Consider the following 20921-nt stretch of genomic DNA (forward strand, 5'->3'; position numbering starts at 1 on the left):
CAATCAGTATACAAGAGCAATACAAATGTATATAAAAATTAATTTTTAGTTTTGATAAATAAGTGCACAAGATACATACAAGTAGGGTAAATACATTAGAGTAAAATGTTTATGTTTTAGTTTTTAGAACTTGTTTCACACAATTGACCATTCAAATTACATATCATTATTGACCAACCATTTAGCACACGCAAGTTCCAAGTTGCAGCTACCGTATGAATGGATGCTTTTGATTATCAAGTTTTGAAAAACACACAAAAAAAAAAAAAAAAAAACCAAGTCATTCTCATAATGTAGGTGACATTTATTTGCTGGATATGTACGCTTGCAAGTATAGGATGCGCATCAAAATAGTACAAAAAAAATGTAGTACTTTATCATATTAAGTATAGTGAGTAATGTAACAAAGCCAAAAGGAAAAGGAAATAAGAGCTTTCCTATTTTTTTGAATGTCAAGCCCACATACTACATTATTTTTACAGGCTGTATTTTATTTATTTTTTATTTATTTATTTCTTTTGTTTGATAGATGTCAAGTACTGGAGACACAAATGATGTAATTGACCTCTCTCAGTCTCAATCTGATAAAGAACATGATCCTCAGCCTGAAACTCCTTCAGGTTTAAAGGTATGCCCCCCTCCTCCTAAGCCAAAAGCTAGACAATATTCTGAAGTTTGGGAGCATTTTACCAAAATTTTTAAAGAAGGGAGTAAGACTGTTGCATGTGTTAAATGTAATCATTGTAAAGCTTCTTATGCTTGGATTAGTGCAAATGGAACTAGCACTTTGAGAAAACATATTGCAAATTGTCCTGAGTCCCCTCAGAATAAAGAAAATAAAAAAACGAAAGACTTTGGCATTTCAATCTGTAATCGAAAGTGAAAAAACTCTTGGAGTTTGGAAATTTGATCAACAAGCATGTAGCGATTCACTTGTTAAAATGGTAATCACTGATGAGTTTCCATTTAGGTTTTTAGAGCGTGAAGGATTCCGTCAATTTTGTAATGTGATGCAACCTAATTTCAAAAAGTTTTCACACTTTACAGTAGCAAGGGATATTGTGGATTTATATTGTAGTGAGAAGAAAAAATTGAAAAATGTGTTGAAGAATGCAAATTATAGACTTTGTCTCACTACGGATTCATGGACATCTCTACAAAATGTTTCATACATGTGCCTAACAGCCCACTTTATTGATAAAGACTGGAATTTGCAAAAAAGAATTCTCAACTTTAATGTGATTTCTAGTCACAAAGGGGAGGCAATTGGTAAGGCATTGGAATCATGTTTAGTTGATTGGGGTATAGAGAAGATTAGTACAATCACTGTGGATAATGCAAGTGCAAATGATATAGCTATTGCATATGTGAAAAGGAAGTTTTCAAAAAACAGCGACTCTTTGATTTTAAGGGGTGAGTACTTGCATATGAGGTGTTGTGCCCATATAATTAATTTAATTGTCAAGGATGGGTTAAGTGAAATAAAAGATTCAATAACTCGAATTCGTGATGCAGTGAAGTATGTAAGGAGTTCTCCACAATGAGAGCAATTTTTCAAGACATGTGCTGAAACAGAGAGGGTAACATGTAAAAGCTTGTTGTGTCTAGATGTTCAAACTAGGTGGAACTCCATATATCTAATGCTAGATGTTGCAACAAAGTTTCAAAAAGTATTTGAGAAATTAGAGGATGAGGACCCATATTTCAAACTAGAACTTAATCATGGACCTCATACCTCTCAAGATTGGGAAGATGCTCATGTTTTTACACAATTTTTGCAGAAGTTTTATGACGCAATTGTTCGCTTGTCTAGTTCTTTGTATGTCACTTCCAACTTGTACTTCACTGAAGTTTGTGCTATAGAAAGTGCCTTAACTGAATGGGGAAAGAGTTTAGATCCTTCTTTGAAAGCCATGGCAATAAAAATGAAGACTAAATTTGACAAGTATTGGGGAAAAATTGAAAAAATAAATATGATGTTATTGATTGCTGTTGTGTTAGATCCTCGTTATAAGTTGAAGTATGTGAGGTTTTGTTATTTTGAAGTTTATCAACCTGCCATAGTGAGTGAGCTCACTCAAAAAGTAAGAGAGACTTTGAATAACATTTTTGATGAGTATAAATAGTTTGAGACAGTTGCTTCATTTTCCAATGAAATGGTTCATGAGGTAGACATTGTTAATCAAGTAAACATTGGTGCAAGTGAGCACCAAGTGTCTCTTATGACAAAATTTCAAAAGCTTTTGGAGGAAGAAAAAGGTGATGGAGGAAAGTCAGAAGTAGATAGGTATTTGGAAGAATCTTGTGAAAAGGAAGTTGTAAACTTTGACATCTTAAGTTGGTGGAAGACAAATTCTTCAAGATATAAAATTCTTTCTCAAGTTTCTAGGGATATATTGGCCATTCCTATCTTTACTGTTGTTTCCAAGTCTACTTTCAGCACAGGAGGTCATATCCTTGACCAATTCCGTAGTTCTCTTACTCCAAAACTTGTTGAAAGTTTAATTTGTACACAAGATTGGTTGCGTGCTTCGCCATTGCCACTTTAGATGGAAGAAAACTTTACAGATTTGGAAGACATAGAAAGAGGTAATAGAATTCTAATATTCAATTAATCATTTAAATTTCATTCATGTATTGTGTTATTTTTTTACTTTAAACTGAAATTAATTTTTTGGCAGCTTTAACCAATGTTAACATAGATGCTGAAAAGTGATTTGGTCTACTGGAAATCACCTATTACTGCTACTGTTGCGCTGCTGATGCCACTGCGCTGTTGTGGTGCTTTTGTTTGTCATCCTTAAGCTGTGCTGCTGTCAACATGCCTTTGTTTGTTTATTTGTTTTTGTCTAAAACTACTTTATATCTGTCTGCTTAGAATTTGTGGGAAAAGGGAAATGTAATGTCTACTACTATTGAATTTGGTTGTTGTCATCTACTATTGTTGATGTGTGTTTGCTTGGAATGGATGTTGTTTGCTTAGAATGGATGTTGTTCGCTCTAGTTTAGATGCTATTGGAATGGATGTTGTTTACTTATATTGTTTACAGGTTTTCAATTCCAGTTTAGATGCTATTGGAATGGATGTTGTTTACTTATATTGTTTACAGGTTTTCAATTCCAGTTTAGATGCTATTGGAATGGATGGAATGGATGTTGTTTACTTATATTGTTTATAGGTTTTCAATATATATTTTTGTCTATATTTTTGTTCCAATATTTTTGACAATTTACTTATATTGTTGTCTATATTTTTTTTGTTATTTAATTATTTAAATCCGTGGTCCTAAACCGATCCAATCCGTGTTTCAACGGATTGGTTCAGATTGGTTCCACAATTTAAACGGATTGGATTGGTGTAGACACCCCATTTTTGACCGTCCTCAAGACTTGGACATCATCGTTTGAACACTCGGTGATCATCCATATTCGTGTTCGTCTTGAGTTCTCGGAGGTCTCGGCCACGCGTCTTGCCTCAAGACCTCTCGACTTGCCTGTTTTGTGTTTGGTTTTGCACCAAACACTTGTGTTTTGCTTTTGAGGAGCAGGGAATGGCTTGTTGGCCATCCCCACATCTCACCGGCCATGGCTTGAGGCCACCGGCCATTGTTTTATTGCCATCGGCCAAATGTTTGGTCGGTCGGCACTCTGTTTGGTCGGTCGACCATTTATTTGGTCAATTTGGCATTTTTGGCTGGCTGGCCGACCACTGTGCATCTGCTTTTGGCAGATATTTTGTGCCAGCTGTGCTAGCTGGCACCCACTTTGCCCCCCCTCCATATACGTATGGAGGGATTTCACTCTTGCTTAGCTTGTTTTGTAAGCTTTGCAAGAGTGATCCTCTATAAAGGGAGGCCTTCTCCTCCCTCCTTAAGGGTTAGAGGGTTGAGTTCCAGAGCTCTAGATTAAGGTTAGCATAGTTGTATCTATTCTATCTCTATATCTCACTCTCTTCCATATTGTGTGTGTATTAAGGTGTTTTGTTCATAGTTTTGCACACAAACACCTAGAGTTACACTTTTCTTTAGCTACTGAGGTACTAAGGAGTGATTTTCAGAGTTCTTGAGTTGATCTAAGCTTGGAGAAGGGGCTGGAGTGGTCCTTGTGAAACAGGTCTTCAAGGGTAAGAACTTTGCTCTTTATTCCCCATTTTTGCATAGGCTTTTATCCATCCTTGCATCTATTTTTAAGCTTAACTTTTAAAATATAAAAGTTCTGATTTTAAGTGCTTAAAATAGTTTTTTAAGGTTGTTTTGGTGTTTGGGATTGTTTGACCCCTCTTAGGCCTTGTTTGGCCCCCATTTTGTGCTATTTTGGTGAGCTCCGGGACCACCTTGTATGGGCCTCCTCACCACTGAAATCCAGAGGGATTTCAATGGTGGGGATGGTGCTTTAAGGTCTTAAGAAGGAGAGGGCCATCCCCTCTCCTTGTTACCTTCAAAAGTTGTCATTTTGGCCTCATGTGTGAGCACCATTGTTGAGTTCATGTTGGCCATGTCTTAGCTAGTATTTGTGCTTATTTTGCCATGATATAGCACTGTTTTAAGTTGGTTTAGACACACCATGCTTACTTTGCATACTTGTCTTGTAATGTCATGAATTGCCTTAACATGCTTTGTGCTTTGAGCCTTGTTTCTAGCATGTTTTTGGCATAGCTTTGGGAAGTTTTTATGCATGTCTTAGTATGCTTAAGGTCTGTTTAGAGTTGTTTTGGCCATCCATGACATGCTTTGGATAGCCACCTTGCATTTTGGCTTGTTAGCCTTGGGTGTGTGAGTGTTGAGCATGCATTACTTGGCTTGTTTCAGTGGTTTGGCACCACTTATAACATCATTTCAGTCCTTGTGGTATGCTTCTATGCTTGCATTTGATGCTCCTTTAATGCTTTAAAAGGTTAGTGTTTCATGCTCCATGTTTGGACCCTTTTGCATACATTTAGACTTAGGCCATTTAGATGCCATCTAGGTGTGCCTTTGACCTTGTTTTGGTCTGCCTTGGGGTGGTTTTGAGTCCCCATGGCCCTTTGGGACTTGCTTCATATAGCCATGGTTTAAGCCCCTTGGCTTGCCTTGAGCTTTGGACATAGTTGCATGCCTTGTTTGTCTTGTTTAGTTGGTTTGGCACCATCCTTAACATGATTTTCAGAGCTTAATATGCTTGCCATATGCCCATGTTTGTCCCTTTTAAGTGTGCTTAAAATTTGCTTCTTTATGCTTAAGTCTTGAACCATGTATCTATGCATGCTTGTATGTACATTCGCCTTCATGTGCTTAGCATATTAGCCACTGTTTTGGGCTTAAAAGTTACTCCCTCATGCTGAAGTTTTGGACCATTGTGTGCATGAATGCTTGTGTGTACATTTGCCTTGCATATTGTCGCATACTTGGCCCATAGGCATGTTGTCACATACTTGGCCCATGGCATGTTGCATGCTTAAAGTTGTGTTGCATTTGGCATGCATTCTCCTTGTAGTTACTTAACATGTTGTCACATGTTCGCTTGATATGTTGTCACATATCATTTGCATGCATGTTAGCTTGCATACTTGTTGCATGCTTGCACCTTCATATTACTTACCCTCATGCTCATATTGCATACTTAGCTCACATGCTTAGGTTGCATTTGGCATGTATGCCTTGCCTCTTGAATCACCATGATTGGGGTTGGTTTCCTTATATGTTTGTGTGCATTATATTTGACATTAAAATGCATAACTTGGCCTCTTTGGCCATCACGCATTGAAATACGCGATTGGTGGTCCGAGGGTCGAGGACCATCCTCATTTGAGTCATGAACATGATAAGGAGGGTGTCTGTGCAAACATTTGCTTGAAATGCATTGCCATGCCATGTTTGCCCTCTGCTGCTGTCAAAACAGGATTCTGTAGGCGTGCATAGTCGGCCGACCATCTCTATTGCCGACTGACCAAACATTTAAGGCCGAGAGCTGAATATTTGGTCAATGACCCTTCTACCATGGTCGGTGATGTTTCTCCTTGGTCGGTGATGCTCCACAGTGTTCAGAGAGTGTTCCTTGGGACTTGTGCAATTTTCAGAAGAGCAGAGCAGGGTAAACAGAGGCAGCTTGTGCATGGTGACGGATTTCCGAGCAAACCCGAGCACGCATGCATTGGACCCTCTTCCCGAGGCTATTTTATTGCTTTCTTAACTTAGTTAATTTGCTTAACTAGTTAAGTGGCCTGCAATAATTAATTAGCTTGTAGGTTAATTAATTTGTATTATTCTTTTGGTCCCTCCGAGCGAGGGCAAATGTGTAATAAGTGTGGGTGTGTGTGTGCATGTCTTCCAATCCCCATTTCTTTCTCCCTTTTACTTACATGCTTTTGATAGTTAGTACTAGGGCATATTTAATTTAGCATACCTTATGCTATGCATGCGTGCATTCATTCATCAGTATTGCATGCACCGGGCTCGGCGCATCATGCTAACTGCATAGTATTTCAAATCTAACTTGAATACATGTTACTTGTTGCATTTCACATACCATCCTAGGATTAGCCGAGCCTATTCTAGATTGCATTTTGCCTGTGATGCATTAGCCATTTAACATAGACTTGGATCATACGTTTGATTGCTAACATGTTCTTTGTTTTGGCTCGGAGTACGCTGTAAGTATTTATGATTTAGCATCTCGCATGAGTGTGAATGTTAACATGACAGCATGCTTACCATGTGGTTATGTGCTTATGTGATATTACTGCCTGAATGCCTTTGGGTGAAGGTTGGATTGCTTGAGTTGGAACAACTCGTTGAAATCCGTATTTTAGCCTACTTGCGAGTAGCAAATTTCAAACCATTTTCTGAACAAACGGAGATGCAATGCTTTGTTCCAAATTAGGTGATCTAGGCTATATTTTTGTGTTGTGCACATCACATAGTAAGATTAGCTAATTAATCGGAATAAGAACACATAACGTTCTCAAAAGTAGATATCATGGTTAGTAGAGGCTGATCTTCAGATCGGGCGAGCGAGGGTGCTCATAGCTAACCTTCCCCAATCGTACCCAAGTTCCTGAGCCGGGGCAACTTTGGTAATGAAGGACACGTGGCCTTAGGCAAACGAGTCAGGGTTTCCTAAATTCCCCCATAAAAAATATTTAGGTAGCGACTCTGTATCTGGCAAAGCAGTCCATGTTTGGCACTTCTTTACAAAAAAAATCTGTTTTCAAAAACGATTTGCCGTATTTGGACTCTTTGGTTCAGATTTAGAACCGTGACAATTTGAGTCCTGAACTGTAGTGAGCCCAAATGAACGAAACGGGATTTCCCTCCCGGGACGTTCGGGGGAACGTCTACAGTTTCTAGCGACTCTGCTGGGGAGTTAGAAAGCTTGACTCGAACTCGTGATATCTTGTTTTGATTTCACTTATGTGTTTCTTTGCATTGCATGTGCATTGGTGCGCCTAGGACACCGTGTTTACCATCTGCTATTCCTGAACGGTTTGCCAGAGGCTTGCTTTGTTAAGCGTGCTATAAGGCTGACCAGTTACGGGCTCTGCCACGATGGGAACACAAACCCCGGTTTTACCGGGGCACCCTTTTGACCATTCGACCTAGTGCATATTCGGAATCCATAGTGACCATTCCAAACTAGGACAGATTGCTTACCCGATTATAGGTTGTTTGAAACCGCTGCATACGTAGTGAAACCCTAGCTCCTGACAAAATAGGACAGGGAAACCCTACCCCAACATAGGGGTGTTTTGGTTCTCATTTACTTGCTATGTGCTTTTAGAGTGTATTTCTACAAGAACACACATATCAGCTTGCAAGTTTAGTACCAGGCCTGACGGTAGCAGTATCAGTGTTTTGGGGAATCAGTTATATCTGCGGGTATTAGATTCAGTTTTTTGGGCAGTGATTTTGGGGAACAGTGATCAGTAGTAGAGTACAGTTATTCAACTACACCTATGTCTGTTCCGTATGGGCTGAAATGCTGCTTGCTTTCTTTTTCAAGGTTCAGGGATTTAGGGTCAGAGATTTGGTGTTCTCCTTAGCTGAGGCAAGGCAGATATGGGATCCGTCAATCGCCGGTTGCATCATCTCCGTTCAAAGTTCAGCGGACTTATGATGACCCAAAGTTTAGAGGAAATTGTGGTTATGGCAGCCGCATTAGACCAAGGAATCACCCTGCAAAGTGAGACCCATGTTGAAGTACCATATCCGCCCCGGTCGCCTGCCGCGCGCTCGATCTGGAAGCCCCAATTGTTTCAAGTTCGTGAGCCCACAACGTTTGAGTTGATGGGAATGATTGGCGACCTCCAGAGGTCTGTGGCTGATCTCGCTTACGGAATGTTAGCTCCGCCACCAAATGCACCATATGCTGGGAATTTTGTACCGCAGGAGCCCCCGCTATTGGGGTGAATTGTGATCAAGCTCAGCCAACCTGAGGCTGTCCCAAGCTATGACCGTGACATGTCAACAACCATCGGGTTTCGCTCTGATATAGCAACCCAAACCCTCAATCAAGCTGAGGCTAGAGGTAAGAACAAAGTGGGAACAGATGCTGATGCCGTTGAACAACTGTTGTAGGCAGTCGAGGCTTTGAAAGCCAGGGGGTTCAATAAACAGCAAGTATTCGCAGTTATGACTAAAACTGTGGATGATGCTTTTCCCACTCTAGCCGAGGGCAGTTCAAGCTAGGCGAAAAATCGGGATAGGCCCCATCATGCCAGAACAGTTCCTTCCACTCCCAACCCTACCCCTGGGAAAGATCAGAAAGCCAAGGCAGTGCCTGCCGACCCTTTCGCTAGTGCGTCTAGCAAGAATCCTCAGACTTCGAAGTACCTGCCTCAAGGGCGCAGAGTCTTTCATGCCCTCTACATGCCTTTGTCTAGGGCATTTCAAATTTTGGCTAAAAAGGGGCATCTTAAACCCCTCGAGCCTCGACCTCTCCCGAAGAATCTCCCTCTCACACATGATGCTGCCTTGTACTGCGCGTACCACCAATAAACCGGTCACAGCACCGACGGTTGTTTCCGCCTTCGCCACGAAGTGCAAGATTTGATCGACAATGAGGTCATCCTCCCACCCACCTTAGCAAAGTTTGTCACCGCTGAATTGTTGGATTTCGAGGATACTGTAAGTATGTGATCAGGGGTTGGACCACCTGCGGGCGACGTTCGGTGTATTTCAGATGTGGCGTTTGGCACGCACTGTTGGGAACATTTGCGAATGCAGTTTTGTAATTTCTAGCTTGGGTGTCGAGTCAGTTCTTTGTTTTTGTTTTGAGTCTGTCTCTTTGTCCTGAGTCAGTCTTTTTGCTCAAGGCTCTGTCTTGTTGTGTCGAGTCAGTCCCATTATATAGAATGTCAGGTGATTCCGGGGTTGTTGCCTCGAACACCGTTTTGTTTTGTAATTACCCTTTTGTTTTCTTTTGAGCCTGTCTCTGCTGTGGAGCCAGTTGCAACCAGGAAATCTGAATGAAATAGTTGTGGCTATCGTGTTTTCCGTGCCTATTGCTACTTCGAGCTAGTTGTGCCAGAAAATTTGAATGAAATGGCAGAGCATCTCACTGACTCTTCTACACCTAGAATTCATAACATTGACCTAAGTTTTTCAAAACTTTTTTAACACTGTGGTAATGAAAACAAAGAGGAAGGAATTCCTCGGGATTTGCAAAACTTTGATCATTTGAGAGAAATAGAGGCGTGTTGAGCTCTTAATGATTGAAATCATGTTTGTTAACGTGAGTACTGAGAAGGACCCTGGCTTGATCCAGATTGGTTCCGCACTATCTTCAGCACGAGCAATTTGTCACTTTCTTAAAAAAAATTCAAAAACAAAATGTTTCGCGTAGTCCTGCGAAGACCTGTGTGGAATCGCTCTTGAGAATGTGTAGCTTAGGATCGCTCTCAGCCTCAAGACTTGAGCCCTTGCTTTCAAACCTTGGACCTTAGTTCTGAATGTTCAGTGGTCACCTACAACATGAGGCCTGCGTGGCTAAATTTGAAGCAGCCCTCGAACAAGAGGCTAAGAAAGTCAGATCAAGAAGATCAGACCTCATCAGAAGAAGCTTGCGAAGCTAGAACAAAAGCACCCCTCAAACTAGGGGCAAAAATGTCCGATGTGCTCAAAGAGCTGAAAATGAATCCTTCTGCAAATCAATACAACAGCCACTCTCCTGGATATAGATGGCTTCGAGATCCTAAAACCATTTGGCATGGACTTGTTACACTTTTACCCTTTGAGAGGCTCACTGGGCCGAAACCCGGAAGGGTGACCCAGGCAAAAGTTAGAGCAAGAAAAAAAGAAAAGAAAAGAATACAAAAAAATGCAAAAAAAGAGAATGAAAAGATTTGAAAAAGAAAAGACAAAAAAAAAACGAAAAAAAAAAGAATTGAAAAGAAAAGAAGAATAAAGCTCGCAAGGTTGAAAACCGGCAAATGACGGCTTTAGCAAAAGTTAGAGCCTAAAAAATGAGGGTTAATATGGGAGTGTACCTTAATCGGAACTACGTAAGGCTTGATTCCCATGTTTGGGATACGTAGGCAACTTCATCCTGAAGTCCAGCCACAAACACTTCCAAATCAAGTGTGTCCATGCAATGGTTTTGATCATCCTTGCCTTTTCTGAATCCGATAGTTCGGTTGTGACACAACCGGAACTACGTAAGGCTTGATTCCCATGTTTGGGATACGTAGGCAACTTCATCCTGAAGTCCAGCCACCAACACTTTCAAAGTGACTGTGTCCATATATTGGTTTAGACTATCTTCGTCTTCTCTGTATCCGAGAGTTCGGTTACGATCATCACTAATGAGGACTGACTACAGTATGCTGCGGCGTTATCTAGACAAGGGGCAACTTTCCATTGCCATGAGTCGCCATCCAAACCAAGGGCAACTTTCCGTTGCCGTGCTGTGCCCTTTGGAACAAGGGGCAATTTTCCATTGCCTCCGATCCGAGGTTGTGCATCTCGAGAGTAAGTTTCGTGCTCGTTGAGCAGTGACCATTTGCAAAAATAGTTTTTGAGAATTTTTTTACTGAGGTTGACTATTTTCTCGAAAATTATTCCATCTTTTCCAAAACTTGACCATTTTCTTGGACCCAAAGAAGGAAAATTTTCAGTGCTCATAGCCTGACTTGCATGATTTTAAATCAGAAAATCGAACAAGTATGTTAATCTAACTCTCATTTTGGTTAAAATTGTTTTAGTAGAAAACCAAAACAAAAAATGGTCAAAACGATGAACTAGGGGCACTGTTGAGTCAGGCTTCCTGTCTTTTCCTCATAGCCAGCATACTTGCCAGAAAGGGCACAGCTGAAGCTGTCATTAAAGGGTTGAAAACTCTCTCACCCTCCGAGCAACGAGGCATCAAGCCAAGTGCGAAGTGCAAGCCGGAATGGATCAAGATACTCCACTCCCTTATCAGGAACATCGACTAAACATCACCGGAGGAAATAGCTGCGAGCCAACAGTGTTGGGCATGAACCCACAACCTCTTGTTTATTCACCGACCATATCTGGAGAGGGATGAGAAATGAGAGAGTGAAGAATAGAGAGGCGTAAGTCGAGAGAAAAGTGAGCAAAAAGGGGTTTTGAGAGAAAAATCGAGCCTGAGGGCCGAGTGATGTGAGAATCACAAATGAGAAGAGGATGGGAAACAATACCCGGAGAAACTGGCTCCTCGCAAACTAAGAGGTCTCTTGTCTTTTATAACACGTCTGTGTGTCATGTCTTTTGTTTTGACTGTCTCGATTCTTATCTTGAGTCGTCTCGAGTGTTACTCGATTTGTTTAGGTTGAGTGCCTTTTTGTTTTCTTTGTTGAGTCCTTTTCGCTGTGTTCAGTCGTAGGCTCAATACCCGGTTGAAAACCATTTCCTCAAATCGTTTTGTGCTCAGAGTGCTGTGCCATTCCCCACATTTGAGCAAAACATAATTTGGTTCTTTCATAAAACTGTCGGGTCCACCCCCGATAAGTGTGAACAGAAAAACCTGGACCTATCTGCAGCTTTTGGGTTTCGAATTGCGAAGCAAGAAATTTTGGAGCATCTAAGTATGTTTCAACTTCCGCAGAGTTTAGAATGAACCGTGTATTCAGAATGAGCAATATGCTGCTGTGGGCTATGAGTTCAGAATGAGCAGTGTTCAGAATGGGCTGTGTGTTCAGAATAAGCAGTGCGTTGTATGAACTGTGTGTATAGGCTGTATGTAGAGTAAACCAAGCACTGTGTTAAGGGTTGTGTGTTCAGAATGAGCAGTGGGTTGTATGAGTTGTTTTGTCATTAGCTGGTTCACTACCTGGTTATTACAATACAAGTGTTTGATTTTCAAACAAAAGATCAATCTCATTTACATCGTTGTGTAATATGATGCGATGCGATGTATGAAATACACAAATGTAACACTTTTTCAGGCAAAAAGTTTGTTTCATTTCATCATCTTTTCAAGCACAAAGTTTCAAAGAAAATAAAACTTGCCTGCGGTAGTACAAGGTACTCAAGCTACCAGCAAAAAGAAAAAGTAAAACAAAAAGAAGAAAAGCAACAAAAATCTGGATTAGCATCGAGTATTTCAGGCTTGAGAGCCTATCCTCATCCTCTTCCTGGACGAAGGTCCAAGAGCGTCATTGCCACCTCCATAGTCTGAGCCCGAGTCCGAGTCATCTCCGGTCTCCTCCTCAGATACCTCTGCCTCCGTCTCTGCCTCGGACTCCTCATCATCTGGGATCGGTGCTCGAGAGCTACTCCCAACATGAGTGCACCCCACTTTGGTGCGGGGTAATATTGTGCCACCTCACCCTCCTCCTTGAGCAGGAACAGAAGGCCCAGCTGGAGCACCTCTTATAGTAGGGATCTGGAATGGAGGCTGAAAAGCACAAATGGCAAACGCATCAGTATACTACGCAAAAGTAGAGTATGAATATCAAGTACGGTGTATGAATACAGTGTATGAATGCTGTAAGCAGTGTATCAGTACAGAATGCAGTGTATAAGTATAGTGTATGAATAGAGAATACAGTGACTAAGTGCAGTGTATGAATGCCGTGAGGGCCGTGTATCAAGTGTTGTGTTGATAAGTGCGATACATCAGATTGTGTAAAGTTTGAGTCGGTGGTTAGAAAGACTTACCGAGATACTGTAAAGGGCCAGCAGGTCTAAGCTCCACTGGAGCATCCCCATCATGGAGGCATTCAACTCCAGGGACTAGCGAGTGTACTCGGAGGAAGCTTGCAAAAGTGTTAGAAGTATCAGTATTCTGCGGAATATCAAGAGAAATGAAATGAAATGACTGTATAAAATGCAGTAGTACATACTGGAGGCAAGTCGTAGAAACCGACTAGCTCGTGATCAGCCGGAGGGGGAGCGATCGGGATTTGATAAATCTCCCCACTCTTCCCTCTGTATGTCATCATCGTGGGCAACGCCGGCCATCCAACTCCCCGCCCTCTTCGAGGCCCACTCCTACCACGGGCCCAAGCCATCCTAGGTGCTCTTGTCCCTGCTCTCGCTCCCGCTCCAGCCGCTGGTGCCGCAGGCCTCTCTCTCTCAACTCGGCAACCACTACTCAGAGGCCGCATGATGTAGGTCTGGACGTACTCTGCATAGTCGCCCTCGCCTCTAAAGCCCTCCACCTCTCATCCGATCGTGTAATCGGCCATCTCATGTGGGGGGTATCTCTATGTCTGCCTCATGTCGATAGGTGGTGGACCCGGGGCTATCTGCTCTAGTAAACCTAAGGTCTGACGCAGGAAGCGCTCGCCCAGGTACCAAGCCCGACAGACCGGGCCCTCCAACAGAATCCTAAATGGGGCAGTCTCCTCAGCACCAGCATACCGCTCCCGAACTACGGCTAGCAATGGAGCCCAAGGCTACCAGGTGATCTGTAAATGATATGTAGTTTGTTATCTACTGTTATCGAAAGAATAATGTAAAGCGAAGCTTGAAATAAACTCTAAAGTTAAACCTACCTTTGCGGCGGTGATGGTGTCAAAATAGCGACAGAAGAATATGAATGACTCCCGGGGTCTCCGCACGCATCTCACATCAAAGCGGTAGGAGAATGGAACGCCGAGGGGGGTCTCCTCATCCAGCACTGGGGCAAGCCTCGGGAAGTAGGCATACACCCACAACTACATCGTGGAATAGAGCAGGTATCAATATGCTTATCAGATAAAGCAGAATGCAGACGAAACAGAATGTAGGATAAAGCAGAAATTACAGAACCATGTATTGTGCAGTGTATTGTGCAGAGTGTACAGTGTGTGCAGTATACAGTCAGTGTAAAGCAGATTGCATGTTTGCAGTATGTACGGTGTACAGTCAGTTGGCATCAGATTGTGCAGTATGTGAAGTATTGTGCAGTATACAGCATGTAAAACAGATTATATGTGTGCTGTGTGTGCAGTATACAGTCAGCGTGAGGCAGACCGCAGTATGGGCAGTGTACAGAATACAGATAATATAGAGCAGAAATGTAAAACAGAGAAAGAGGATGTACCTCTCAAGCCCGCCAGTAGCCTCCGAGCAACTGTCCGCTAAGGCGAGAGGATGAACTCATGCAGCCGTACAGTGTGGCCAAGCCTATACCACCCCAGTCATAGCAGCGGATCCGCGTGACGTCCACCAAAGCGCTCAACAAACAGAAAGGCACGGTGTTCGCCCGGTTGGCAAAGAGGGTCGTCCCTAGCAAGAACATAAGGAAGCCGCGTGCATACTGCTCCGCCTCCTCCTGAGCCATCGGCGCCTTCTCAGCTAAGGCTGGCTGAATCCTGAAATGGTCCTCGAACCACGAATATCTAACAAATCTTGGACGGGCAAGAGGCGGTAGGTTGCTTAGCAGGTACATCTGAGCGGCCTCCCGCTCATCCATATCTGTGTCAAAAGGGATCGGATCACCCCCTTCCCCGATGCCGGTGAGCATCAAGAAGTCGAAGGGAGTCATCGTCATGTCCCCCGTGGCTGAGAAGTGGAAGGAATCGGTGGTGTCCCACCACCTCTCCACCAGAGCAGCAAGGAGAGGCCTGCTCGCAGTAAGGCGCGAGAGTCCCCTGCAGAAAGTGTCGAAGCCGGCCTGGTCAACGATGTGGCGGACTGCGTCAGGTAGCTCCAAGTACCATCCACGGGCCATGACATTGCCATACCCCCGGAAGGCATGGGAATCCCCCTGTATTCAAAAGCAAACAGTTGCGAAACGATATTAAATGTGCAGTTTTGAAGAACAGTCAAAATTGATGCAAATACAGCGTGTGTGCACGTTTTCAGATTCAAAGAGATATCGGGTGCTGGTGTGCTCGAAGTGAACTACAGCATATGATGTATCAGTGTGTTCAAGTGGTTCAGTGAAAATGCAGCGTGTGTGCACTTTTTCAGGTTCAAACAGATATCGGGTATTAGTGTGCTCACAGATGAATTACAGTGTGTAATTTATTGGTGTATCCGGGCTAAGCAGTTAAAGAACAGAATCAACTATTGCAGTTATGTTCTATATTGCGGAAAATAAAACAGAGGGAAAACTGTACCTCAGAAGCGCCGAAAGAAAGATGTGACTCTGGCTCGTGCAGAAGAAGCTCTCGTGGCACGCCCCTATCAAAAGTCCTGAACTGGCGAAGACCATCAGGAGGTAGCACGTGAATCGTTGGCCTGTAGGTCGCCGGGTCGAACGGTCGGACACTGAGAGGCAAGAGCTCGGCCTCGGGATCCATCTCCTGCTCCGGAGGAGTCCCGCCTCGTGGAATACCATCCGCCATGCCGAAAAGGGTGTGAAAATGACCGGAAGAGTGAAAACCGGGCAAGAATGCGAAAAGTCAACTGAAAAGTCAACCTCGAGAGGGTGAAAAATGGCCGGAAAAGCTGGAGTGTGGAAAAGGCACAGAGATCGAGGAAAACTCGAGGGAAACAAACCCCGAGTGTCGGAAATCGAGAAAAAGACACCGAAACAAAGATTTGTTCGGTTCAAAATGTTCGAAACGATGAGGGTTTCGCGAATCGAATGTTGAAACGGGCCCAAAAACCAAGGAAAGACGAGGATAGAAGATTGGGAAATAACCCAGAGAGAGAGGGAAGGATTTTTCGAACAAGAGGAAGTGAGAAATATAGGGCTAGAAGCCCTATATTTAAAGACCCATGCCGAATTGACCAAACTGCCCCGATTCAGGCATATTTGGCCGATGGCCTTGTTTTGTGGCCGGTGTATGGCCGGTGACCTCCCCCGATGGTCGGTGAACCTCCTACACCTTTGTTTGGGTCTTTGATGTGGTTTGGGGCCTCCATTACTCAACACGGTGCAAGAAAATGAATTTTCGAAGCTTAACCGGTCTCTGTGCCGTGTCTTCTGTGCGTAGCACTAGAATACGTGCGAGGTGTATCCTTTTCGTATCCTTTGATATCTTACGAGATTCAATAACTGCTTTGAATGCGTCGCATTACAATGTTTTACCTTGTTAACGATTAGCATACATAGGTTGCATCGTTATGCATGCATACACGCGTTGTAACGTGCACGACTTGCATTGTTATGATTTTAATTTTGGTCTAGGAGACCTTAAATCCTCTGCAGGTGCAAGTCCTTTGGTGTTTGTCGTGCCCGAACGACTTTTGGTAGGTTTTATCTTAAGCCGTATCGTCATGCGCACCTTACATGCATTGTCATGCATGGTCCTTGTCACGCATCATCATGCGTACCTCACATGCATTTGTCATGCATTTCAAAGAGAACATCCGTTGTCACGCATTTGAGTCCCCTTGCATCATCATGCACATTCCGGTTGCATTGTCATGCATTTTCTCTATCATGCATTGTCATGCTTATCTTACTTGCATTGTTATGCATTTTAATATCGGTCTAGGAGACCTTAAATCCTCTGAAGGTGCAAGTCCTTTGGTGTTTGTCGTGCCCAAACGACTCTTGGCGGGTTTTATCTTAGGTTGCATTGTCATGCATCCCGCACTCGCATTATTATGCACACACCTTGTGCATTGTAGCGCACGCCATACTTGCATTGTTATGCATTTTAACATCGGTCTAGGAGACCTTAAATCCTCTAAAGGTGCAAGTCCTTTGGTGTTTGTCGTGCCCGAACGACTCTTGGCGAGTTTTATCCTAGGTTACATTGTCATGCATCCCTCACTCGCATTGTTATGTGCTACCCATGTGCATTGTCATGTATTTCAAAAGACATGCGTTGTCGCGCGGTCAATTTCATCTGCATTATAATGCATTTTCAAAAAAAATCAACAAAACAAAAAAACAAACATGCATATGTCATGCATTACACTGTAAATAGTGCATGTGTCATGCATACATTGTAAATAGTGCATATGTCATGCATTACACTGTATATAGTGCATATGTCATGCATCTCACTGTAAATATTACATTTACATACATTCCATTGCATATTGTACATATTGCATTGTAGCTTGCATGCATTCATTGCATCACATCCATCTACGGCTTGCGCCTTTCCATGTTGAGCTTGGTCTGGTATGTGCCCGTACTTTTCGCGTTAAAGCACGGTTATGATATTATGTATACGCACCTAGTGTTGTGGGTGACGGCACCGTTTCCGTGTTAAACGTGGTCTGTATGTGTCCATGCCTTTCCTAGGCAAGATACGGTTCGGCCGCAGGCCTTATCCATTGTAAATATTACATTCAATTGCATATTGTATATATTGCATTGTAGCTTGCATACATTTATTGCATCACATCCATCTACGGCTTGCGCCTTTCCATGTTGAGCTTGGTCTGATATGTGCCCATATTTTTCGCGTTGAAGCACGATTATGATATATGTGTATGCACCTAGTGTTATGGGTGACGGCACCGTTTCCGTGTTAAACGTGGTCTGTATGTGTCCGTGCCTTTCCTAGGCAAGATACGGTTCGGTCGCAGGCCTTATCCATTGTAAATATTACATTCCATTGCATATTGTATATATTGCATGGTAGCTTGCATGCATTTATTGCATCACCTCCATTTACGGCTTGCGCCTTTCCATGTTGAGCTTGGTCTGGTATGTGCCCGTACTCTTCGCGTTGAAGCACGGTTATGATATTATGTGTACGCACATAATGTTGTGGGTGACAACACCATCTCCGTGTTAAACGTGGTTTGTATGTGTCCATGCCTTTCCTAGGCAAGATACAGTTTGGCCGCATGCCTTATCCACTGCATCCATTGCATTTTAGCTAGTAAATATTGCATTGTACATAGCTTGCATTGTCATGCATCTTTCCTTACATGCATTGTAGTGCATTCTTCCTTACTTTGCATTGTCATGCATTTCCCTACTGCATCATTTAGTATGTAGGTTTCATTATAAATAGTGCATTGTCATGCATTCATTGTATTGCATTGTAGTTGCATGCATTTATTGCAGCACCTCCATTTACGACTTGCGCCTTTCCATGTTGAGCTTGGTCTGGTATGTGCCCATACTTTTCGCGTTGAAGCATAGTTATGATATTATGTGTACGCACCTAGTGTTGAGGGTGACGGCATAGTTTATGTGTTAAACGTGGTTTGTTTGTGTCCATGCCTTTCCTAGGCAAGATATGTTTTGGCAGCACGCCTTATCCATTGTATATATTACATTGTAGTGTAATTCGTTGCGTCCAGCATTTAGGATCATGGTCTTCCTGAGCGGGTCATTCCCCACTTATATCATTCCACCCAATTACTTGTATTTTGTGTTCTGTCTACACACTCATAGTTTTGCATGTGTACACGCCTATTCCACTGCCGGTATTGTGGTTTGAGGGTGTCGGCACCTTTTCTATGATAAACGGACTTTGTATCTCCATCATCTTTATGATATTTGTGTGGTTTTGAACTGCTTATGGTTTGATCATGTTTCAATTGCATTGCATATCATTTGCATTGTTTATACATAGTTTTGTATATATTGCATTATCATTTTGCATCCATTCCGCATTGTTATGCGTTGTCACACATAAGTTGCATTGTCATGCACTCCTTCACTTGCGTTGTTACGCAGCTTAGATTGCATTGTTATGCATGTTGCTAACGATATCGTACCTGTTAAGTTTTCTTTCTCTTTCAGGCATGACATTGTATGTACGGTTCATTTGAAACTGGTGCAACCAGACGAGCCGCACAGGTATTGTATTCTCCGTATGAGACGTATCGAGAATTGAATAATTCTCTTACATCCTTTCTGCATTGTAATGTAGCTTGGTTCTTGCTTAAAACTGTTGCATGTTATGTTTCGTTACAGCTTTCTTTGCATGATCATGAGATATGTTCGGCTTCTTGCATTGTCAGTTGCATTTTGCCCCCGCCTTCAGGCGCATATCTTTATTGTCTTGTATGTTTGTCTAAGTCTTCGGCCTTGTCAAAAATGGGTCATCTCTGGGCTTTGACACTCACTCCCGTCATTGTTATGACTTTCGAGTTCTATCAAAAGAGGGGCAACTGTAGACACCCCATTTTTAACCGTCCTCAAGACTTGGACGTCACCGTTTGAACACTCGATGATCATCCATGTTCGTGTCCATCTTGAGTTCTCGGAGGTCTCGGCCACGTACCTTGCCTCAAGACCTCTTGACTTGCCTGTTTTGTGTTAGGTTTTGCACCAAACACTTGTGTCTTGCTTTTGAGGAGCAGGGAATGGCTTGTTGGTCATCCCCACATCTCACTGGCCATGGCTTGAGGCCACCGGCCATTGTTTTATTGCCATCAGCCAAATGTTTGGTCGGTCGGCACTTTGTTTGGTCGGTCGACCATTTATTTGGTTAATTTGGCATTTTTGGCTGGCTGACCACTGTGCATCTGCTTTTGGCAAATATTTTGTGTCAATTGTGCTAGCTGGCACCCACTTTGCCCCCCCTCCATACACGTATGGAGGGATTTCACTCTTGCTTAGCTTGTTTTGTAAGCTTTGCAAGAGTGATCCTCTATAAAGGGAGGCCTTCTCCTCCCTCCTTAAGGGTTAGAGGGTTGAGTTCTAGAGCTCTGGATTAGGGTTAGCATAGTTGTATCTATTCTATCTCTATATCTCACTCTCTTCCATATTGTGTGTGTATTAAGGTGTTTTGTTCATAGTTTTGCACACAAACACCTAGAGTTACACTTTCCTTTAGCTATTGAGGTACTAAGGAGTGATTTTCAGAGTTCTTGAGTTGATCTAAGCTTGGAGAAGGGGATGGAGTGGTCCTTGTGAAAGGGGTTTTCAAGGGTAAGAACTTTGCTCTTTATTCCCCATTTTTGCATAGGGTTTTAGCCATCCTTGCATCTATTTTTAAGCTTAACTTATAACATATAAAAGTTCTGATTTTAAGTGCTGAAATTAGTTGTTTAAGGTTGTTTTGGTGTTTGGGGTTGTTTGACCCCTCTTAGGCCTTGTTTGGACCCCATTTTGTACTCTTTTGGTGAACCCCGAGACCATCTTGTTTGGGCCTCCTCACCACTGAAATCCAGAGGGATTTCAGTGGTGGGGATAGTGCTTTAAGGTCCTAAGAAGGAATGGGCCATTCCCTCTCTTTGTTGCCTTCAAAAGTTATCATTTTAGCCTCATGTGTGAGCACCATTGTTGAGTTCATGTTGGCCATGTCTTAGCTAGTATTTGTACTTATTTTGCCATGATATAGCACTGTTTTAAGTTGGTTTAGACACACCATGCTTGCTTTGCATACTTGTCTTGTAATGCCATGAATTGCCCTAACATGCTTTGTGCTTTGAGGCTTGTTTATAGCATGTTTTTGGCCTAGCTTTGTGAAGCTTTTATGCATGTCTTAGTATGCTTAAGGTCTGTTTGGAGTTTTTTTGGCCATCCATGACATGCTTTGGATAGCCACCTTGCATTTTGGCTTGTTAGCCTTGGGTATGTGAGTGTTGAGCATGCATTACTTGGCTTGTTTCAGTGGTTTGGCACCACTTATAACATCATTTCAATCCTTGTGGTATGCTTCTATGCTTGCATTTGATGCTCCTTTA

The sequence above is a fragment of the Camellia sinensis genome, chromosome 6, assembly GCF_055761805.1.
Source record: "Camellia sinensis isolate YWXY chromosome 6, ASM5576180v1, whole genome shotgun sequence".
Lineage (NCBI taxonomy): Eukaryota > Viridiplantae > Streptophyta > Magnoliopsida > Ericales > Theaceae > Camellia > Camellia sinensis.